At 34.1% G+C, this 25,204-nt stretch overlaps 1 long non-coding RNA gene and 1 other non-coding gene across 2 annotated transcripts in view; one reads left to right on the top strand and one right to left on the bottom strand.

Annotated features, from left to right (window-relative positions):
* Window positions 1-25,204, bottom strand: part of LOC135321746 (uncharacterized) — a 98,520-nt gene that overhangs the window by 51,890 nt on the left and 21,426 nt on the right. The window lies entirely within an intron of this gene.
* LOC116154149 (U6 spliceosomal RNA) lies at window positions 12,592-12,698 on the top strand. Its single transcript, XR_004138034.1, has one exon. It is a non-coding gene; the product is annotated as a U6 spliceosomal RNA (small nuclear RNA).

Below are 25,204 nucleotides of genomic sequence, written 5' to 3'. Positions count from 1 at the left end.
CAGACACATAGATCAACAGAACAGGATAGAAAGTCCAGAAATAAACCCACATACTTATGATCAATTAATCTCCAACAAAGAAGGCAAGAATATACATGAAGAAAACATAGTCTCTTCAATAAATGGTGCTGGGAAAACTGGACAGCTACATGTAAAAGAATGAAATTAGACCATTCTCTAATACCATATACAAAAATAAAATCAAAATGGATTAAAGACCTAAATGTAAGACCAGATACTCTAAAACTCCTAGAGGAAAACATAGGCAGAACACTCTTTGACATATACTGCAGCAATATTTTTTTTTTCAAACCAGCTCCTAGAGTAATGGAAATAAAAGCAAAAATAAACAAATGGGACCTAATTAAACTTAAAAGCTTTTGTATATCTAAGGATACACCACACTTTGTTTATCCATTCATCTGTCAATGAACACTTGGGTTGGTTTTGGCTATTGTGAATAACTGCTATGAACATGGGGGTACAAATAGCCGTTTAAGTCTGTGCTTTCACTCTTGAGTATATACCCAGAAGTAGAATTGCTGGATCAAGCAGTAATTCTACATTTAATTTTTTTTTTGGAAATACAACTCTGTTTTTCATAGCAGCTGCACCATTTTACATTTCCACCAGCAGTGCACAAGGGTTTTAATTTCTCCACAACCTCATCAACACTTGTTATGTTTTTTCTTTTAAAAAAAAAAGTCATCCTAGTAGGTGTAAAGATGTACCTTATTCTGGTTTTGATTTGCATTTCCCTAATGATTAATGATGTTGAGCATGAGCATCTCTTCATGTGCTTCGTGGCCATTTATATATCTTCTTTGGAGAAATACCTATTCAAGTCCTTTACTCATTTTTTAATCATGTTTTTTGCTGCTGTTGTTGAGTTGTAGAAGTTCTTCATAAATTCTAGTCACACATATAATTTGCAAATATTTTCTCCCATTCTATGTGTTGGCGTTTTCACTCTGTTGATAGTGTTCTTATTGCAGTTTTAAGCTTTAATAATCTAATGTTACAAATTTTTGTTACTTGAAAGTTTAATTATTCCATTTTTAGACTTATTTAGTTTTGTAAATTTTAGCTAATAAACTTTTAATTTTAATTTTTTCTTTCAATCCCTCTGAAGATGCAACACAAAAAACCAAAATTAAAATATTATTAATTTATAAGATTGAATACATATAAAATCAAAATGTTTAAGTATTTTTATGTTTATAGCATTTATACTCTGAAATTATTAAAATTTAAAACTGCACTAAAATTGACACAACATTGTAAACTGACTATAACTCAGTAAAATAAAAAAAACTGCACAAAAACTTTTAGAACACCTTGTTTTAATTGTAGAACCCAAGTGTATGGGTATAGTATTTTTTTGAGTCTTTTGTATGTTTGAAATTTTTCACAAAAACTATTGGAAAAAAATTGGGTCATGAGATATAATTTAATTTAGGTAAATTAATAAATATTTAAAAAGCCAAGCACATCCTCTCTGGAAAAATGTCTCTTCAGACATGCAGATGGCCAACAGACATGTGGAAAAATGCTCAACATCACTAATCATCAGGGAAATGAAAATCAAAACTACAGTGAGATATCACCTCATACCTGTCAGAATGGCTAAAGAACAAAGAACACAAACATCAAAAAGAACACAAATAACAGATGTTGTTGAGGGTGTGGAGAAAAGGGAACCCTCATACATTGTTGCTGGGACTGTACACTGGTGCAGCCACTGTGGAAAACAGTATGGAGGTTTCTCAAAAAACTAAAACTAGAACTTCCATATGACCCAGCAATTCATCTCCTGGGTATATATCTGAAAAATATATAAAACAAAAACACTAATTTGAAAAGATACCTGCACCCCAATGTTCATTGAAGCACTATTTACAATTGCCAAGATATGGAAGCAACCTAAGTGTCCATCAACAGATAAATGGATAAAGAAGAGGTAGTATACACCACACACACACACACACACACACACACACACACACACACACACACAATGGAATACTATTCAGTCATTAAAAAGAATGAAATTTTGCCAGTAGCAGCAACATGGATGGACTTGGAGGGCATTATGCTAAGTGAAATAAGTCACACAGAGAAAGACAAACACTGTATCATACTACTTATATGTGGAATGTAAAAAATACAACAAATTAGTGAGCAAAACAAAAAGGAAGAAGCCAATTCAGAGGCATAGAGAACAAACTAGTGGTTACCAGCGGGGAGAGGAAAGGGAAAAAGATAATATAGGGGTAGGGGATTAAGAGGTACAAACTACTAAGTATAAAATAAGCTACAAGGATATATTGTACAACATGGGGAATATAGCAAATATTTTCTAATAACTATAAATGGAGTATAATCTTTAAAAATCATATGAATCACTATATTGTATACCAGTAATATATATAATATTATACATTACCTATACTTCAATAAAAAAAAAGACATTCACAAAAATAATCCATTCTCAGTTGAAGGTGAAAGAAAGCTAATCTATTTGCCTGAATATTTCAGTTAGAAGCAGATGTGGGCTTTGTTTTATTTTCTATCACTTTATGAATCCTTTGAAACTAAATTTTAAAGTTTGACTTACACAAATTCAATAACTAATTTGCTATTACAGTCTATGAATTGAAATAGGCTAATGTGTGGAAAATATGAAATGCATGCACAGATGACATGAATACATTGAATCAGGTGCAAAGGAAACCTTTTACTAGCAGTCCTCAAACTTCAGTGAGCACAAGTGACTACATAAAATGTCATTTTCTAAGTTTCATCTGTAAGACACTGACTCAGGAAATCTAGGGTGGAACTCAGGAATCAAGACCACAAGAGATTCTTGTTTGAACTGTTTGCAATGGACATTTTAAACCACACAAATTTCGAGAATAGTATGAGATTACTCACATACTTCTCTCCCAACTTCAATAAATGATCAACAGAGACCAGTCTTATTTCATCTACATCCCATCCACTCATCCTTCATCACTAATTCATTCTGAAGATAATCCCAGCTATCATAACATTTTATCAATTAATACTTTAATTTTGTATCTCTAAAAGAAAATGACTTTATTTTTTAATATGACTACAATACAATAACCATAACTAAAGACCCAAAGTGATCCTTATATTCCTGGTTTACACTTTCAGAAAATCTAGGCTGTTAGCTGTGGAGGAGGGTAATAAATCAGTGTCCAAGTGGACTTCTTAGGAAGACATGACTTGATTTATTCCATCATGGATTCAGAATCTTTAGGTCAAAGAATAAATAAGATATTTGGTTATATTTCTGAAATTGTCACCCTTAAATCTTCAAAAACATTTTTCTCAAAAGCTACAAAATTATTAAATTGATTTGAATTTTTTTATTTCCAAGCTTATTATTCAAATTTTGAAAAGAAAAGTTTGCTTTGGTAAATAATATTTTTGTACCTTCTCAATTTCATAGAGGAGAAAACAAGTTAGTCAATTTGCTTTTCTTCCAGTCACTTGGATTTCACAGTTACTTAGAGTTCTCAGTTAAGCTCAGAAAACATTCCCAAAGTAACAAAAAATACAGAGTGAGTCCTAATAAACTCCTTACAATTTCATTAACTCCAAATGTTAAAGAACCTATTTCCAATAATTATCCATAGGATGGACCTTTTGAAGAGGCTTCCATAATCAAGGTTAGAGAAAACTGATTGCATGCTTTGGTCACACTTAACCTCCTTTTTGTATCTGCCTTATCATCTTCACTCAGGCCCAATATTTACAAATCTGAAACTATTATTTCCCTGACATTTCTCTCCTTTCATCTGACTCTATAAAAACAAAAAAGAATAAACCTAAAATGAAAGAAAGAAAGAAAGAAAGAAAGAAAGAAAGAAAGAAAGAAAGAAAGAAAGAAAGAAAGAAAGAAAAGACAGACAGACAATCTTCGAGTTTACATCTGAATATCAGTAGTAATATTAAGTTTTCTTCCCTAAACATGCAAATCAGGAAATTATTTGCAATGATAATGAGTTAAAAGTATCTTCCATTTACTGTCAGTCCATAAAGCAGCATTTGTGTAACACTGATATAAACTATACATTTACATTTTCAGGTATATTCGATTTTTTTAAGTACAGTGATAATTGGTGAAATCAGCTTACAAGCTATACTTTATTTATTAACAGAGGTAAACCATGGATCCATATCAAAACTAAGACATAAACTCCCACATATATGATTATTAACCTTAGAAAGTCTAAGACTAAATTGTTTCTTGATCTTTTCATCAAATCAAGCATTTAATAAACTTCTAAATACTACATGTTTAAGATACGCCATTTCTATTTTAAATACTTTACCCCTTTCTGGTTTTTTTTATTTGACATGTGTCCAAGGTACAAAGATAAATCCTCCCTCTTACTCTTTGATAAGGTGTCAGAGCTTACTTAAAGGTTTAAGAATAGGGCTGTTGAACTAATTTTTTTTTCTATTGCTAGTTATATATGAGAACTGGTAGCAGCCTGTTGAAAGAACTTTACCTGTGGATAATAGTCCTTATCTCACCTCTATCTATCACGCTATCAATTTCTTTATTACAGGAGTTTACCTTTGGGCAGCTCATACACCAGCTGTCAATCTGTCCTCATCCTGAGACTTTGCAGCGAACCAAGCTCGGGTGTATTGAAGCTTTACAAGAATAAATTGTTTTCCTTCGTTCTCCAACTAGGACAGGTGTAGTCAATATGCAAGCCTCTAGCACTCCAGATGTGCTCCATCACAATGCAGAGCCAGAACTTTTTTATTCTTGCCTCCCATGTCACAATTTCTTATCTGGAGATTTTCTAGACTTTACTCCTTGTCCTAGCTTTATATTTGCCTCTCACACCCCCTCACCAACGCATTTAAAATGGCATCTTTGAAAAGACTGAAACAACTCAAATATCCATCAATAGTGGACTGGTTAAATAAATTATGGCACTCTGTAAAATGAAATACTATGCATCGTTAAAAAAAGAAGAAGAAAGAAAATGAGTATGTTCTCTAAGTACCAATATGGACAGACTTCCAAGATAAATTAAATTTTAAAAAGGAAGACAGAATAGTAACGTATTTTGCATTAAAGAAGCAAAAAACATTCATAATTGCTTCTATATTCATAAAGAAACTCTGAAAAGATACATCAAAAACAAAACATTGGTTACTGGGTTTGGGTGTGTGTGGGGACTAGGTGTGATGAAAGGAGAGTGGGAAGAGCAATTTTCATGGTACACCTTACACTTGATTTTTGAACTATATGACTATTATTGCCTATTCAAAATCTTAAGTCAAAAAGAAAGAAATAGTAGCTTTATTCAGTGTTAAGGAGACTGACAGAAAGAAAGAAAATACCAAGAGAGCCTCATTCTTAGTCAGGCTACTAGAACAATAGTTTGTTGAAGAGAATATCCAGGAAATAGAAAAATAACATTTAGAAAAGCATCAGTGAAAGGAGCTAAGATTGGTTCTGGTTGAAGGACAGGCTAAAAGACCTTCAAAATTATCTACTAGTCCTATGGCTTTATTGATTTGCATCTATGTTTTAAAGGTGAGCAAAAAGCATTTTGAAGAGGAATTACATTATAGTAGTATCGAACGCTCTCTCCTTCAGCAATGTCTTCAGTTTTCTAGACGGCATTCCACGCACTGCCTTTCACACCTCTGATTCCAAAGGCAGGCGCGAAGTGAAGAGGCCTGAGCCCTGGAGTAAAGCGGACAAGCCCCAATGCCAACTCCACCACTTGTGACTGTATGGTCTGCGCACGTTATTTACTGCATGGTGCCTTGTTTCCTCACCTGGACAGTGGGGATAAGAACAGCATCCTCCTCAAAAGTTCACTGTGAGGATTAATACACAAAAGGCACATAGAACAGTGCCTGGCTCACAGTAAGAACTGTAAATGTTTGCTATTTTACCTGCTCTTCAACTGTTTTTCTGTTTATCTTTTTTTAAAAGTGCTGCTTCCCTGCCCTATTACTTGCCCTTTCCATGAACCCTTGTTCTTTTTTTCTCTGTTTTCCTTCCTTTTCTCTTTTTAATAAAAGGATGCAAGTAGTCACTAAACTACTCCCATAGATTTCTGAGCAAGATCATCCCAAAGAAAGATATTCATAAAGGAAACAAAGTACGGTGTTTACCAGGGAAAATCAGATTTAAAACAGTGGCATACAGTTAATTGCTTACATTTCTGTATCACTCTGTAAAACTATGTCATCTCATTTGATCCTCACAACAATCCTCTGAGACCATCAGGGCAGATAAAGAATAAAGAGCAAAGGAGGTTAAAAGGGTTGCCTGAGGCTAAAGTGCACATTACAAGTTAGTGACGATGTCTGACTAGCTCAGTTCCACAATTTATTGAACACCTGCTAGGGCCTGAGCACTGTGCTGACCTCCACATTCCAAAATGCTCTCCGCTTCAAAGAGTTTCCATGGTTTAAAGCATCTCTCAAGGTGATCGTGCTACTTAAAAGCTACTATAACACCATACAGTAGAAAGGACAGGGTAAAAGATCTTGGGCTTTGTGATATCCGGCAAACAACTTAACCTCGCTAAGCCAATTTTCTCTTCCCCAGTGTGCACACAATACCACCAGGTGCTTTTAGGGGTTAAATAAGAAACGAAATACGAAAGAAGTTTAGAAACTGTAAAGTTCCATAGCAGATATTAGTTATTGTTGTTATCTGACTTAGCAGTGGAATGCAAGATTAAATCTAGGTGAAGAAAAAAAAAAGGTCTGATAGAAAAACATCCCTAGGTCCCCAGCCCTTAAAAGACCTCCCAGGGAGAGTAGCAAGATTACAAAAGCTCACACTGTCTCCCCTGTGGAGCGTACCTACTGAGCCAATAGGGATAGGCAGCATGGGTCAGTGCCATTCTAGCAAATGTATTCCTTTCCATTTGCTCCAGTTGGTGGTAGGAGGTGAAGGGGAGCAAACCAGACAGCTCGTGCAACATGAAACTGAAAGATCTGTTTTACCTAAAAAAAATAAAAATAAAAAAAAAAACAAACCTGTGGGAAATAGTGGGAGAACGAAAGAAACCAGCAAGTGCTTGGGGCATTTTCAGCTGATAAGTGAGAGAGAGAGAGAGAAGCTATCCCAAGACAGATGCAATCCACACCCTCCATCTGCAATCAGAGAGAGGCTCACATGTCAGAAAAAAGTTTGTCCTCCCTCAGGGGAATTGTGAAGGCTGTCAGTGTTCTAACTATGAGAAAACAAAAAATCTATACAGAACATCCCAACATGTGGAGGCCTGATAGAGCTCAGAGTGATGTTCTATGGGAGTCTGACTCTTGCAGGCTTCTCACTTGAACTCGGAATGTCAGCAGGAGACATACTTCCCAGGGGAGGGGAAGTGGTGTCTGAACCTGCTAGGAGACAGGCCCACTGCTTATGATTTAGGAAGGCAGTAGAGCGAGGCAGTTAAGTAAGCTGATTGTCAGTCAAACCACTTGGGTTCAAATCCCAATTCCTCTGCTTATGTACTTAACCTATGTGATTTTGAGTTGCTTAACTTCTATAGCAAGGTTGCTTAATTTTGCTAAGCTTCAGTTTTCTGATCTATAAAATGGGAGCTAATAATGGTACCTTCCTCAGGATGCTGCAATGATTAAACAAGATAATGCTTATAAAGCAATAAGAAAGTACCTGGCACATCATAAGCAGCCAATAAATACTGGCTAATACAGTATTGTTTCAAAAGGCAAGTTTACTAGCTAACCTTGGTTCCTAAGGCTTAGAGAATAGGAAGTTAGAGTGAAAGATAAAGTGAAAATTTTCCTGTAGCATCAAACGTAAGAACAGACTTTGCATACTCACTGGTAATGTAGAAAAGTTTCAAATGTTTCTGTTTTATGAGCTACTTAAGATAACAAGTTGAACATCTGTATAGAAAGGTAGCAAATCCCAGTGACTAAATACCTAGTATCTGAGCTGAGTATGGGTTGCAGCTCCACCTATCACCAGCTCTGTGACCCTGGACAAGTCACATAAGCTTTATGCTCTGTTCCACATTTGTGGATGATAGTAAATAAAATGAGGATGATAATAATATCTACCCCATCATGTTGGAGTGGGGATAAAACGGACAGTGCATGTCCATATACGGTTCTCAGTACAGTCCCTGACACATGAAAAGGGCTTACTAACTGACAGGTATTATTGTTTCCCTCACTGTAAAAGGAGAATCAGAGGGCCGTTTATTAAAGTTAAAGACCTCCTCTCTGTGTAGAGAAACCAAAATTTATTGTCTATTGGGAATCATTTCTTACTCTAATCAGAACGAATTTTCTCTTTTAAGACAATTTATCTAGCATCTTTTCCCAGGAGGAAGTAATTTACCCAGGGTATCAGAATACTTTTAGATTGGTCCACCGTATGATCTGGCTCTAACTAAACTAGGCAGAAAATTTATCTGAGTAATTGAAAAGTTTGAATTTTCTCTGAGAGCTATGATTAATATTCTGCTTGTAGTTATGTATTATTATTTTATAATTAAGTTATAGTCAAAAAGGCAATTAAGGCAAGTGTCTCATAATTTCTATCAAAAATGAGACAAAACACATTTGATTAAAGGTTTATCAGCCTTACAATAATTCATTCTACATATTTTAAAAGTTCACCAGTTCAGTAAAATTCAGTAGCAGCAAAATTTTTAAATGTATATTAAGCACATCAGAAAATAGAAATACACCCGTTCACTTATTCAGTCACTAAACATTTCTGAATACCTACAATGTGCCAGATGCTGCCCTGTTTTAAATCACATGTGGTATTTATTTACTTTAACAAAATTCTTTCATTTATCATTATCTACATTTCACTCAAATTTTCTCATAATCTGATAATACTGCAACCTGATTAAATCAATTCAATATTAAAAACTCTGTCACTTTAAGAATTTGCAACATTTTCCATTAACATTCCTCTCTAGTTTTATGTACTTGATCTGTGCTGTGGGATGTAGCATAAATTATCTGCCTTCAGCAAAATGAACAGTTGAAGTGCACTGCTGCCTGACAACACTTGTTAGGCCATGAGCTGCCGTGAGCACACACATTACTAGTGATTGCCTTTCAGTTGCCTCTAGAAAAGTCTTTAAGTGGTTCAAAACATGTGAGTTTGGTCACCCGGTACCCCAGATGAGCTCAGTATTTTAGAACCATGCTTAGGGGTTAATCAATACACATGAAAAAAGTCCTGGGATGTTTCTTTTTAAAGAAAAGTACGATTACAAACTAATGCTTTGTGCTTGACTAAAAGCCAACAAATTAGGATAGGATAAATAATTTTTTTTAGCAAAATCTTTCTAATAATAGAGCCTAAGAAGAGGATAAGCATTTTTTAACACAAAAATAATTTTTACTTAGCTAAAATTTATTCTTCAAATATCACCTCTTAAGTCTCCCCACATCCATTCGCTTGCTCTGTCTGGAACACCCTGCCTCACCCCTCCACCTCCCTGTCTCCACAACACGCCTCCTGAAAGCCCTTTCCAGCCTTGCACAGCCACTCAGGCACCTCAGCCTCCACCTCCGCACCCACAACCCCCACCACAGGGTATTTTCCCATGGCCCTGCCTGGAAGAACTCTGAGCACCCTCTGGGCATGCAGCCATGGGCCTCCTGATCTCTTCTGCAGCTTCTCCCCATCACTTTGTTTTATAGTTATTACTGTCTATAACTATCTCTTCAACTCAACTTTGAATTTATTCATTTTGTATTTCTCACAGTGCCTAGTTCAAATCTGTTAATGGTCAAGTGAGTGAGCCTGGGTAAGACATTCACGCTTTATGTACTTCAGTTTCCTCATTTAGTAAATGGGCATAGCGATATCTGTCCTGTCTAACTGGAGTTTGCCATGCCATTAGATTAGATAATAAATCTAATGAAAGTATTTTTTTTTAAAGTACTACACATCTTTGGAAAGCAATTTGACAATATTTTATCAAGAGCCCTAATTTTTTTTTATTTTTTCTTATTCACTAATTATACTTCTAGTTATCAACTCTAAGGAAAAACTGTAAGCATGGAATAATTTTTAAAACATTGTTCAAATATTATCTTTAATAGTAAAAAATATGAAATAATTTAAACATCCAACAAAGGAGAACAGCTAAGTAAATTACATTTCACTTAATAAAACATTATACACAATTTTTAAATCATAAAAACTATTTCAAAAGATGATGTAATAACAAACATGAGAAATATTTAATCTGTAGAATTAATAATATGTAGTGTTAAAAGTAAAAAAATGAGTACCAAATCGTACATCTAATTTGACAAGTATGTGAAAAAGAACATCTACTCACAAAAAAACTGATCAGAAGGAAGTACACCAAAATAGTAATACTGGTTATTTGGGAGTAAGAAGATAGATGATAAATATTTTTTCCTTCTTTATATCATTTTGTATTTTCCAAATACTGTACAATAAGTACATATTAATTTGAAAAGAAAAAGAAACTTTGAATAGTAGTTAAAAAGTTATATAAATGCAAGCTATTAATACTGTGTGCTTAGATCACATTACTTCATTATTATATATAGGCTCTGGGATTGGTCATCTGTTTAAAAAAAAACAAACTAATTAAATTAGGCTATGTGGTATTTAAAGCAGCTTCTTAAACAACAAAGAGAAAAATTAATCAGATTTCTTCTGCCAGGACTCAAAAATAACCTCAGTAAGTTGAACCAGTGAATACAAAAGATCACTGCTCTCCTTTTTATTACTCAACTATGTCGTGTTATGCAGATTGTGAAGACCTGTCTTCTGGCTCTAAAAGGGAGTCATAAATACCAGTGTTAGCTTTCAAGTATTAGAGAATCCAAGGCTACCTTTTACTTTATTTCTGAAACTTATCCTTCTTAAATAAAGTTGTTTTGTTTGAAAGAATCATCTTTGCTCATGTGTTTGGCAAGTTTAAGCGCTTGTCTAGGTCATCATCAAATACCAAGGTTAACAAATTTTTCAAATGCAGTTCGGGCTACTAAATGTTTCCATACTGGGCAAAATATGTTTTTAAGGAGAGGAAGAAGAGAAAAGAAAAAAAAAAAGAAAGTGTCTACTTTCTTATGGTCAGAAATCTCATTCCATAAAGTCATATTTTGAATGAAAGTGATTTTATGTTACCTTAAATATAAAATTCGAACTATTGGCTCCTCATTTTCAGGTACTTTTCATGTACTTTTTAAAGACTTATCTCTTACTGAAGGTTGTAATTCCCATTCTCTTTCTAGTAATATCTATGCTGCTTTAATTTACTTAGAGAACAGTTTTTACCAAAGAAAAAATAAATCTAAGCTTTGAATTTACTCCAAACTTAAATCTTCCTTTTAGAGCACTTGAATGAGAAAACTGCTTTATTTGATGATGCCATTGCTCTTTCTCAAGTTAGTTTTATGAACTTGCTTTTTCATTGAATTTGTCCACTCACATCTAACTGACCCAAATGCCTTATCAAGTACCCAAATCAGGTCAAGGATAAGAGCTGCTAGTGATGCTATTTTAAGAGGAAACAAAATGCACTGAAGCTAGACCAGCTCCTATTCTGTCAAAATGCACCATTTCTTTGGCATACACGTTACGGTTCACCAATTGGAGAAACAGCGACAAGCTGACAAAGTAGCTCACTCCTAGAGAACGATTTGACTATTTTGTCTATGGACATGCACTGAAACCTTTTTGAACAAAAATGTGGTTAATATATGAAATTGTATATTTTGATTCACAACTAGGGGACCTAGAAATTACTTGCTAGCTGTAGATTATCTATTTCTTTCAAGGACAAGAAGTGTGTCTCTTTAACCTCTTACATCCAGTGTTTAGCAAGTTCCACATAGCAAGCAGTCAATAAATATTTGTTAAACCAGTAACACAGTTGACTTATTGAAGAGCAACTGCCAGGTTGTATCATACTGCAATAGGCACTGTGGCTAATGAGCTCGGTTTATACATGTAAAGAGCTGAGGTCAAGGGCTCAATTCCCAAAAAAGTCTTTTGACCTTGTTCTAGTCACAATTTCATATCTTGTTCCAACAAGCCATCTCTCCCATGGATGCAAGAAGAATCAGATAAGCAGAGAGAGAGAGAAATAGTTTAATACAATTCATCACCATTCTAAAATAGATAATTTATGAAGTATTTATTTAGAAATTAAACTGATAATAAATGGGCTGTGCATCATTTTGATATGGAAAGTTCCAATATTTCTGAATGTGAGACTTTGTTACAAGATTAAAACAGTAACATTAACTACTGATCCTTATACTAATACAAATTAATATTTGATCCCTGTCTCATCTTATTATAACTGAAGTCATTTGTTACAGTTCCACTTCTGAGGACAATAATCTCCTTGTGATTGCTGTGAGAGATCATTTAATTCAAAACATTTGGCTAATAAAAAAGACTTCTATTTTTTGGATAAAGGAATTTCAACAACATGCTTTGCAAAATAAATACATAATATGAACATATTGCAAGACATATAGCCTAAGATATATACCTTTTCCAAGGCCAGCAAATAAACTTCTATCACAGTGCTTACTTTGGGAGCACATGTACTAAAACTGGAACGATACAGAGAAGATTAGCATGGCCCCTGCACAAGGATGACACACAAATTTGTGAAGAGTTCCATATTTTTCAGACTGGGATTTCAAAATTTGTAGATTCTGACAGGCATATGCAGAATAGATAAACAGGATTATACTGTACAGCACAGGGAAATGTATACAAGATCTTGTAGCTCACAGCGAAAAAAAATATGACAATGAACATATGTATGTTCATGTATAACTGAAAAATTGTGCTCTACACTGGAATTTGACACAACATTGTAAAATGACTATAACTCAATTAAAAAAAAGTTAAAAAAAAAAAAAAACTTCTATCACAAATGGAGCCTGTTTCAGAAGTTTGAATACAGGAGAGTTTTAATTTGTATTAAGATATCATTAGCTTTAATATCTCAATAAAGTCAATGAGCTTCTTCTGTCTTACATTTTCTCATTGTGAAAGTGGAGATAATGCTACTTACTGTTTCACAGGGGATACTGTGCAAATTAATTGGTTAATGTTCCTAAAGCACTGTCTAAGTGCTAAATGTTATCATTAGTGTGCATTGTATATCTCTTTGCAATTGTCTGCCACCTTAAAATTCTATGACTTGTAAGGGTGCCTCACTTCTAGAATACTTAAAAAGGTGAAGGAAAGTTCAAGAAAAAAAAAGTACTTGAGCTAAGCTACGACAGAAGAAAGAAATTTGGAATTTGGCATGTTTTACTACATGCTTCTTGTTACATCAAATTACATGCTTCTTAGACTAAAAATCCATTGAACCATTTTAAATGGGTAAATTGTATGGCATGTGAATGATATCTCAATGAAACTGTTGTAGAAATAATAATAAATCCAACTTCATCATGACACCAAAAAAAAAGCTATATCTCCTTGAAAATCTAGATCTTTATTCTAGAAGAAAACTTTCTGTCCACATATACTTTCAGATCAAAATATGCTATATAGTTTTAAGAAATAAATTTACAATAGAATTAAGTAGTTAAATCATGCATTAAGATAAAGTTATTTATTTTTAATAATTTATTAATTATAATAGTTATATATTTAACCTGAGTGCTGAGGTAAGATTGAGTCTATCTTGGTATAAATGATGCCAAATCTAATAATGCCTATCTTTGCTTTTGCTTTTCACCTTTTCTCTTTGAAGAGAAATACTTAAATTGGAAGAATGAAATTTCACCTGAATTAATAGTAACAATAGTAGTAGTAGTACAAACTTTACATTTGAATGTGATTTATAATTTTACTAGGTAGCAAGAAATGTGAAGGGCTTGACAGCTCACCCTATTTGCAGACTAACAAATCAGCCTGCCACAGTTTCATTGTTGCTGGCAAAAGACAAAACTCTTGGCTCAGAAACAAAAGTCAGTTTATTAACCACAGAATAGCCAGAGCCAGAGCATCATATTCTTGTGCCAGTTCTCCAAGCCCCAGTTCCCACAGGGGACACAAGGGCTAGGAGACACCTGTACAAATAGGTTGTGTTAAAGGAGAGGAACCTTGAGCTTAAAAACCCCCAATCTTTTCCTTCTACTCCAGAGAGAGACATTCTCTCTACCAAATCTGTTTGCTATACTAACATTCTTGAAAAAAATAGTCATAAACAAAAGGCTGGCAGTGGCTATACTCACAAGACACACAGAAATGTTAGAGAACCAAGGAGAATTATATGCTAACTCTAGGATGACCATATATCTTGGTTTGCTTGGGACAGCCTTAGCTAGTACCTATTGTCCAAACTTAATTATTAATAGCACCCCCTTTCACTCTCACAAGTAACCAGTTTAAACAAGAACTTATATGGTCACCACACTTAAAATTCTTAAGAAATTCCTCTGCCTGGTCAGATCACTGATGATCTCATAGCTAAGGTTTAGGTCAACTAAACTAGAATGGAGGCCAACACTATATTAAAAAATTAACTCAAATCTTAAACATAAGACCTGGAATCATAAAATTCCTAGAATAAAACATAGGCAGGAAGTTCCTTGATTTTAGTTTTGGTGATGATTTTTTTTTTTTTTTTTTGATTTGACACTAAAATCAAAGGCAACAAAAGCAAAAATAAACCAGTGGGACTACATCAAATGAAAAAGCTTCTGCACAGCAAAGGAAACTATCAACAAAATAAGAATGGACCTACTGAATGGAACAAAATATTTGCAAATCATATATCTGATAAAGGGTTAATATCCAAAATATGTAAAGAACTCATACAACTCAGTAGCAAAAATGCATACTAGCCGATTAAAAAATGGGCAGAAGATCTGAATAGACATTTTTCCAAAGGAGACATGCAGATGGCCAACAGGTATATGAAAAGGTGCTCGGAATCATTAATCATCTGGGAAATGACATCAAAAGGACAATGAGATATCACTTCACACCTGTTAGAATGGCTCTTATCAAAATTATAAGAAATAACTAGTGTTGGTGAGGATGTGGAGAAAGGAAACGCTTGTGCACCGTTGGTGGGAATGTAAATTGGTGCACCTACTATAGAAAACAGTATGAAGATTCCTCAAAAAAATCTGGAACTACCATATGATCCAAAAATTTCACTTCTGGGTATCTATCTGAAGGAAACAAAAACACTAACTCGAGAAGACATATGCACCCCCATGTTCAATGCAACATTATTTACAATAGCCAAGGCATGGAAGCAATCTAAGTGTCCATCAATAGATAAATGGATAAAGATAGTGCTGTATATATATGCAAGGGAATATTCAATAAGAAAGAAGGAAATCTTGCTATTTGCAACACCATTGGTAGACCTTGAAGTCATTGTGTTAAATAAAATTTTAGGCAGAGAAAAACAAAACCCTATGATCTCACTTACAAGTGGCATCTTAAAAAAAAAAATCAAAACAACCCCCCCCCACAAAAAAACCTCATAAATACAGACAACAGACTGGCGGTTGCCAGAGGCAGGAAGTAGGGGGCTAGGGTAGGAGAAATGGGTGAAGATTGTCAAAAGGTACAAACTTCCAGTTATAAAACAAGTACTGGGGATATAATGTACAGTATTGCAACTATAATTAATAATACTATATTATATATTTGAAAGTTGGTAAGAGAGTAAATCTTAGAAGTTCTCATCACAAGAAAAAAATGTGTAACTATGCGTGGGATAGATGTTACTAGACTTACTGCAGTGATCATTTCACAACAAATACCAAATTGTTACGTGGTACACCTGAAACTAATATAATGTTATGTCAATTATATCTCAGTTTAAAAAAAAAATAGAGGCCAAAAAGGGGAAGGTCAAATCATATCTATCATTTTAATAATCACTAAATGAAGAGGATTTCAAGTACTCATCTAAAAGGAAAGATTATTTCAGGAAAAATTATAAGCTAGTTTGAACATTAATTAAGACAAGCCACTAAAAAGTAGTAACAGAAGCTTTCAGATAGCTCGTGTAACAACTACATTATTTTGCCTGAATCCCTGCGCATCTTTACTGAAAAATCTCAGGTAATTTTTACCCCAAGTATCCCTGAAACTAAGAAATAATTTTCTGACCTTCCATTTTGAGTTGTAAAGAGTATTAAAAAGTATCCTGTGTATTTCAGCAACATGCTTTCAATCCACTCCAGCCAGGTTCCTCATCCTCTCTCACCCTTCCAGATAGCTCAGGCTATTTGGCGTCAACTTTATTCCAGTCTCATACTCATCCCTTTCCCCTGCTCTCTTACCCGTAGGCCCTACTCTGACCCCTGTCTCCACAATCAATCCTGACCTTAGACAATAATGATTTAAGAAGTTTTAACTCAATACTATGGAACCAAGCTCAATTTACCCCTTCTGACTGGTCCAACTAGCCCAGTTTTGTCAAGTTCACTTTGTTGTTATTCCATAGGTTGGTGCCCATCCAGGCTCCACTTATGGTGAGAGAATCCTTCATGGTCTCATTCCCTGAATTTGAGTTGTCCCCAGAGGTTGTAACCTGGCCAGGCTCTTGTCAGGCCCCTTTCAGAGAAGAGAACCCCAAGTCCTGAGGAGAGGTTTTGTAATAACCAACCTGATCATATAGATTTTCAGACACCACAAGCTCCTGGATTCTCTATACCTGTGCTTTGCAGCTTGTTGAGGAATGCTATTATCCCCACGTGGGACTTTCAAGACACATACAATTTCACTGCCACATCTTCTACCTCATATACCATGGAGTGCCCATCAGCCTAGCCTTCCTCTCTAGACCCAGCCAGAGCCTCACAATAATGACCATTTCAAAAACATCTGTTCAATTACAGTCTTGTTCCTTCCCACCCTGTCATTTCTGCCCCAGGTGGCTGTTCAGACCTGACTATTTTAAAACATCGAGAATTTCTGTATTGCTGTTCTCCTCTTACAACTCTATCTAAAGAATTAATTACATGATTCCAGCAGGTTCTCAGTATAAAGTAAAGACAGTTTAACAGAATAGCCTGTGTTGCAAAATAGCCTCAGCATGTGACAGATTATTAGAATATCTGGACTTTGTGAGTTTATGAATATTCAACTCATATGGGTCCTTGGGGATTTACTTAAATCTCAATGTAAAATAAAATTATAAAATCTGTAGTAAAAATTACATGAATATTATTATTGCAATTATGTAAAAAAAAATTATGATGTGACAAAGCCTGAAAGACAATCTACAAACAGCAGTGTATCTTATACACATGTGAATAGTTAAATCAGAGTAATATGATTATTGAATTATTTTCTTTTTAAAAAAATCTATTTTCACATTTTGATAAGGAAAAGGAAATTTTAATATTTATTTATCACAGATAAGACTTTTTAAGTTTGCTGAGACAATACAATGAAAAATACTATATAGTTATCAATGCTTCCTTTTTAATGATCTCTTCCTTAATCAAATCTTGGTTTAGCTGTGTATTGATTTAGAACATGCCCCCTTTCATATGCACATGTGTGTTTTCCAAAGACTTCAAAAGGTTAACAACTGTTATATATCATTATATACTAACAGTTTGGTCTAATGGATAAGGACTGAATCAGCAATCTTAATATCTTCCTTTTAGCTCTATGACCCTGGCAAGCCATTAACATCTATCACCTTGGTTTCTCTTTCAAAACGAATAATAATAATTGTTGAGTTAGGAAAATACCTATAAAGTTTATTAAGAGTCTTTAGTGAAAAATGAGAAATGAATGTAAATTAGTATATTATAAAGACCTAGTTCAGCTAGTCTACTTTTCAAATATATGAAATTTTAATTTGATAGTAATGTGTTTTGGGATTATAACTAAGTTTATTGATGCGGAAGGTAAATTAGACTATTAGTATATTAAAATACTTTGCTGAATATCAGATAATATTTTGACATAAATTTTCAATGAGAAACATAGCATGGCATGTAAAGACATATAATTCTTTGCATAACCCAAAGCTAGGATTTACAATTGTAAAGAAAAGAATTGATTGATAAAGATGACTCTTAATTAGCAAATGGTAATCTCTAACTCAAGTCTTTAAAGTTCCTTTAAAATGTGTAGTAGTAATCCCACAGATTCACCAGTTGTGATGATACCCTTACAAAATACTGCTTTTTCACAAGTAATTGAAGAAATATTGCAGCAAAATTAATTACCATTCTACTGCCTAAAAGTGTACCTTCAAGCTGTTAAATGAGTGAACAGAGATCTATTATGACTTTAACAAGAACATTACTCTCCATGGGAATTACTGCTATTAACAGTAGGAAATGCATCATTTAAAGACATTAAAATTAAGTGGAAATTTTTTCACTCATTTAAATAAAAGTCCTTATTCTTTACTTCACAATAAAACTTGCTTTCACTACCTTCTTTATTGTAGGAATTTATGCAAAATTTTCCTGGTATTGCCATTTTGGATGGCTTTTATATTTTTTAATCTCTACATTTCATTTTCTTTTCTATAGAAACAGTGGTAGAGAGGTATTAAATTAGTATAATTTAACAATGTTTGCAATCAGATATATGAGGACTTTGTTCCAGCTACAAACATTACTCGTAATATAGCACTATTAGTCAGCTACTTATTTCAAATTCAGACAAATTATTTATATTCAAGAATCTCAGATCCTAAATTTATTAGCTTTCTTCCCATACCTGCTAGATTCTATGTAGGGATTTGGTAAGACATAAAATACATGTGTGAACATAAAAAGAACAAGTGAGGAAGGGAGAATAATCTCTATATTTCAATAGTCAAATATGATGAAATGCCATCTCCAACAATCAAATTGGAAAATATTGAAATTTATTTTCATTCTTAATACTGGCCAGAGTGCAATGAAATGGACATTTCTGCTCACTTCATTTTGTAAAATAAATTGGTCCTCTCTGGAAAGCAATTTGGTCATATGAATCAAGAGCTCTGTATATAATCTCACCCTTTGACTCAGTATTACTACTTCTGGGAGTCAATCTTTAGAAAGTAACACAAATGTTGACTATGCACCCCCAAAGATGTGCCAGAGTTATTTATGATAACAAAATGCTGGAAATAATCTAAAACTCCAACAAAGGGAATGCTTAAGGCAAATATGGTAATAGAAAAAATGGAATACTTTACAACTATTGAAAATTATGTATACAAAAATATTTTAAGTGAAAAGACAAAATGCTTATGATATAATAATATTAAATGAAAAGGTCATATATAAAATTATATGTGTTTTATGATCTAAAAAGGAATGGAAAGAGGAAAGTGAATTTTAAAAAAAGACTGAAAGGAAATATACGAAAATAACAGTAGTGGTAGTTTCTTGGTTGAGGAGATTGTAGGGTTTTTTTCCCCCCTTTTCTGGTTCTTAATCATTTTCAGTAATTTCTAAACACTGTATAATGAAAATGTAGTATTTTTATAATCATAAAAAAAGTCAATGGGTTGGGAACTGCAAGCAAATTTTAATTTTTAAAAAAATGGGACATGGAAGAAAGTTCACACATGATCAAATAAAAAAAACAAATTTCCTAATAGTAGATGTACATTGATTCTATTTTTGATTTTTTTAAAGTATAAAGTATAAAGTATTTTTTGAGTATAAAGTAATCAAATTCATAAAAACAGAAAGTAGAATGGTGGTTATTGAGTGGAGGGAGAATCAGGGATTTGTGTGTATAAAAAGTTTCAGTTTTGCAAGATGAAAAATCCTAGACATCTGATGCACAGCCATGTGAATATACCTAATACTAGTGAACTGTACACTTAAAAATAGCTAAAATGGTAAATTTTATGTTACCTGCTTTTTACCACAATTTTTTAGAAAGCATAATTATATGAACATTGGTATGTGTGTTGATGTGTATCAGGATAAAATTTCAGATTGTTAGCAAGAGTTTCCCCTTAGAAGTAGGAAAGGGGATGTCAGGAGAGACTTTTTTTTTTTTCTTTACTTTAAATATTTCTGTATAATTTGAATACTTTCAGTAAGTTAAAACTATTAAAATTCTTTAATTTGGGGGTGAAACCTAGATTCATTTGTGGTTCCTTGATCCTAACTGCTATAACTTTCAATGAAAGAGTAATAGGTTAAGTCACTTGTATCCAATTTAGCAGTCAATAGAAGCACAGAGCCTGCAGATCAAAGCAGGACTGGGAAACATTTAAAAACATGTATCATTTCCCTAGGAAGTTACCTGAACTTTAAAATCAACTTTTCAATGTCAAAGTGTTGGGTAAAGAAAAGATTATAGTACTCAGGGGATAGAATAGAATAAATCAAAGATATAAAAACCACTGGGGTTAATATCCAATACATATAAACACCTCATACAACCCAACATAAAAAAAACAAACAAACAACATGATTAAAAAATGGGCATAAGAAGCGGGGAGGGTATAGCTCAGTGGTAGAGTGCAAGCTTAGTATTCACAAGGTCCTGGGTTCAATCCCCAGTACCCCCATTAAAATAAATAAATAAGCAAACCTAATTACCTCCCCCTCAAAAGTAAATAATAAAAAAAAATTAAGTTAAATAAAAACTGAGCAGAAGAACTGAATAAACATTTTTCCAAAAAGGAAATTCAGATGGCCAACAGGAAAAAGAAGCTCAACATCATTAATTATCAGGGAAATGAACATCAAAATCACAATATCACCTCACACCTATCAGAATGGCTATCATCAAAAAGAACACAAATAACAAATGTTGGTGAAGATAGGGAGAAAAGGGAACCCTCATACACTGTTGGTAAGAATGCAAATTAGTGCAGTCACTGTGGAAAACAGTATGGAGATTTCTCAAAAAACTAAAAATAGAACTACCACATGACCCAGCAATTCTACTCCTGAATATATACCCCCAAAAACCCCAAAACCACTCATTTGAAAAGATACATGCACCCCAATGTTCATAGGAGCATTACTTACAATTGCCAAGATACGGAAGCAACCTAAGTGTCCATCAACAGATGAATGGATAAAGAAGATGTGATATATATACACACACACACACACACACATACACATACATACACACACACACATACATACACACAATGAAATACTACTCAGCCATAAAAAAGAATGAACTTTTGCCATTTGCAGCAACAATGGATGGACTTGGAGGGCATTATGCTAAATGAAATAAATCAGACAGAGAAAGACAAACACTGTATCTATACCATTTATATGTGGAATGTAAAAAATACAACAAACTAGTGGATAAAACAAGAAGGAGACTCACAGATATAGAGAACAAACTAGTGGTTACCAGTGGGGAGAGGAAAGGGGAAAGACAATACAGGGGTAGAGGATTTTTTAAAAAGGGTTACTATGGGATTATATGAAGTCATGTGTGTGAAACATTTGAAAATTATAAAGCACTGTAGAATGTAAAGAATTTCATTTAATAAAAAAATTAAATAAGTAAAACAACTGTTTACAGTTATTGATCAGTTCACAGTCAAGCACAACAATAAGAATTAAATTAGAAAAATGTTAAGTACTTATTAAAAATTACCTACATAAGATGAGGTAATTAATAACAGAATGTAACCACTTATAATCAGAATTTACATTTCCATTGATTATGGCTATTTACAATAGTACAATGACAGAGAAGAATCCATGATCTACCTGCTCGAAGTAGTGAGAATCAGTGTCTGAAATCTCTGAATATAGTAACAAAGAACATTTACTCCTTTACTCACTGACTTATTCAATAAACATTTATTGGAGCAGTTACTGCTGTATCAGGTATCATGTGAATCTAAAACAACCAGAATATCAGTTTTAAAATATTTCCTAGGTGCCACCTATATATTTAGCACTGTGCTGAGTATGGTGGCAATTATTATAGAGGAATGTGGAGAAGCAACTATCACCTCTATACAATCAGCATTTAAAATCGAACTTTAGAACTAGAAAGAATATTACGCAGTCATGTCTTACTTTTTTGGAGTTACCATTTTTTAATGAACTGATGATTCTATTAGACAGTATTTATTTTCCTTGATGACCTTAATTGGGAAAATAACACATCTGCAACCATATGAGTTTCCTTACTTTATATTAAAATTTTACAAATACATGAAATCCAAAAGTTTAGAAAGCATTGTCCTAAAGGTCATCTAGCAAAAAGCATATATTTAATTCTATAGGCAATTAGAATGGTCCCTAAGAAGTAGAATGGTAATATTGGAGCAGTAAAATGGTGACAGATTAGGGGCTCATTATTTGTTGACATCTCTTCAATAGATTTTAGCAAAGGTAATTTAGTGAAATGTAAGAAATCAAAAATATATAAAAAGGAGAAACTTTTACATAGAATAATTTAATACAGAAAATACAAAATACAAATAGAATGAGCAGGATATAAGTTCCAATATTTCAAAACACTTCCAAATACACTTGCGCGCGCACACACACACACACACACACACACACACTCATACAACCCAGCAACAATAGAGTTAGTGTGTGTGCTAAATTGAGATATCAAAATCAACTCAATACATTATGCATATCCTATTCAACTCTACTATTCACAAAGCCTAAGGAAACCAGTAAGTCTCGAGGTTTGCCTTTATTTATTTAATATTTTGGTAAATGGAGTTAATAACACCCCAGTTTCAATTCTGGATTATGACACTGACCCAAACATAATTTGTCACTGCTTGGCTTTCTCAGAGTATACAGTAAGAGAAAAAGCAAAGACTGATAAACCCTGTTATTTATTTTGAGTGACTGTACCAAGAAAAGTCCTACAAATAATAGGATGAATCATTGGATTGCAGAAGACAGCATCTGCCAAGGTTCCATTTTAAAAAGCTAGCATTTCTATAGCTCCCTTTGTTCCTCCCTTGCTGTAGGGCAGATGTCTCACACTATTTAGAACATCAAATAGTGGCTGCCCATCAGGACTCAATAATTAGACCGTCAAATTGACAGCTTCATTTTTACTTTTCTTCTAAAATATGTATGTTACCTCTGATTTTCTTCTTGTATCATTCTTCTCTTGAAAAGCTGCTCTTTTGATTTTTTTTCTTTACCCAAGACTACCTGCTCTGGGCTTTGTGATTATCCTCTGAACACATTACTTTATGAACATGAACTTCTGGACATAGCTATTTGATTCCACCCTTGAGCTTCAAGGAAACTTTCCAGTGTGCTGTACTTGTGGTTTCTTGAGTGTATCTGCCTAGAAACCACCAGCATCTGCCCAGGGGAGTCCAGCCCTTATCCTCAGCAGTAGTTCACAATCTTGATGGCATTGGAATCATCTGTACAGCTTCTTAAACTCAATGTGGCCCAACTTCAGCCCAGTTCAATTAAGATCAGAAATTTGGAGGATGGCACCCAGGTGTATGTAGTTTCTAACTTTTTCTACTTTGCCAGAACTGAGAAATACTGGTAAGAGGTATAAATTAGCCAGTATTTCCAAAGTTATTTCACTGACTTGTCATTTCTTTATAGGTCTGCCTCCTCTACTAGACTGTGGACTTCTTGAAGACAGTATTTTGGCATAGTAGGTTTTCAATAATTTAATTTAAAATAAAAATCTGAACCCCTTACCATACCTTACGTGGCCTGGTGTGATCTTTTTCCTGCCTGTCCACCTCACATCTCCCTCCTTGCCCCTGAGTTTCTGGCAAACATGCCAAATTTATTCCTACTTCCAGGCCTTTGCACTTACTGCCCTCTCAACCAGAAACACTCTTCTCTGAGCCCTTCATTTCTCTGGCTCCTTTCTCATTATAAAGATCTCTGCTGTCCTTAGAAAGTCCTTTTCTGACCACCCTGTATAAAATAACCACTCCCCCTGCAGTTGCTATCACCTCCCACTCTGTCTTACTTCCTTCATGTTACTCACATCCATAAAAAATTAACTTTCTTACTTATTATATACTTATTTACTGTCTATTTCCACCCACCCATTCCACCCAACCCCACACTAGACCGAAAATTCTAAGAGAGTCAGAACTTTGACTCCTTTGCCATTACATCCCTAGGGCTTGCTTACTGTGCCTGGTATGGAGTAAATCCTTAGTAAATATTTTTGAATGAACTCTGAATAAGCATTTGAATGAATGAATGAGAGCATAAACCCAGCAGACTGCTCAAAAATTCAGGACCCCTTGGCCTATGTTTTAGTAATATCTTTTTGATATTAGTTTCTTAACACTATTTCCCTTTGAAAAAGTATCAATAATTGTACTATCCCATTTATTAAAGTCATTGTTGATTTTAAACAATTTCATTGGCTTTTTTCTGTATTTCACTCCCTCTTTTGCCCAGATTAACTTGTAACTAAATTCATCAAGCAATAATATGAAAATAAGGAGAAAAAAAAAACTCAATTCAAAAATGGGCAGAAGACCTAAACAAGCAATTCTCCAAGGAAAAAATACAGATGATCAATAGGCACATGAAAAAATGCTCAATATCACTAATTATCAGAGAAATGCAAATCAAAACTACAATGAGGTATCACCTCACACCAGTCAGAATGGCCATCATTAAAAAGTCCACAAACAATAAATGCCAGAGAGGCTGTGGAGAAAGGGGAACCCTCCTACACTGTTGGTGGGAATGCAGTTTAGTGCAGCCACTGTGGAAAACAGTGTGGAGATTCCTCAAAAGACTAGGAATAGACTTACCATATGATCCAGGAATCCTGCTCCTGGGCATATATCCAGAAGGAACCCTACTTCAAAAAGACACCTGCACCCCAATGTTCATAGCAGCACTATTTACAATAGCCAAGACATGGAAACAGCCTAAATGTCCATCAACAGATGACTGGATAAAGAAGATGTGGTATATTTATACAATGGAATAGTATTCAGCCATAAAAATGACAACATGATGCCATTTGCAGCAACATGGATGTCCCTGGAGAATGTCACTCTAAGTGAAGTAATAAGCCAGAAAGAGAAAGAAAAATAACATATGAGATTGCTCATACGTGGAATCTAAAAAAAAAAAAAAAAAAAAAAAAAGAACATAAATACAGAACAGAAACAGACTCATAGACATAGAATACAAACTTGTTGTTGCCAAGGGGGCAGGAGGTGGGAAGGGACAGACTGGGATTTCAAAATTTGTAGATACTGACAGG

The sequence above is a fragment of the Camelus dromedarius genome, chromosome 7, assembly GCF_036321535.1.
Source record: "Camelus dromedarius isolate mCamDro1 chromosome 7, mCamDro1.pat, whole genome shotgun sequence".
Classification (NCBI taxonomy): domain Eukaryota; kingdom Metazoa; phylum Chordata; class Mammalia; order Artiodactyla; family Camelidae; genus Camelus; species Camelus dromedarius.
Note: the sequence above shows the minus strand (reverse complement) of the source record. Positions and strands in the feature narration are given on the sequence as shown.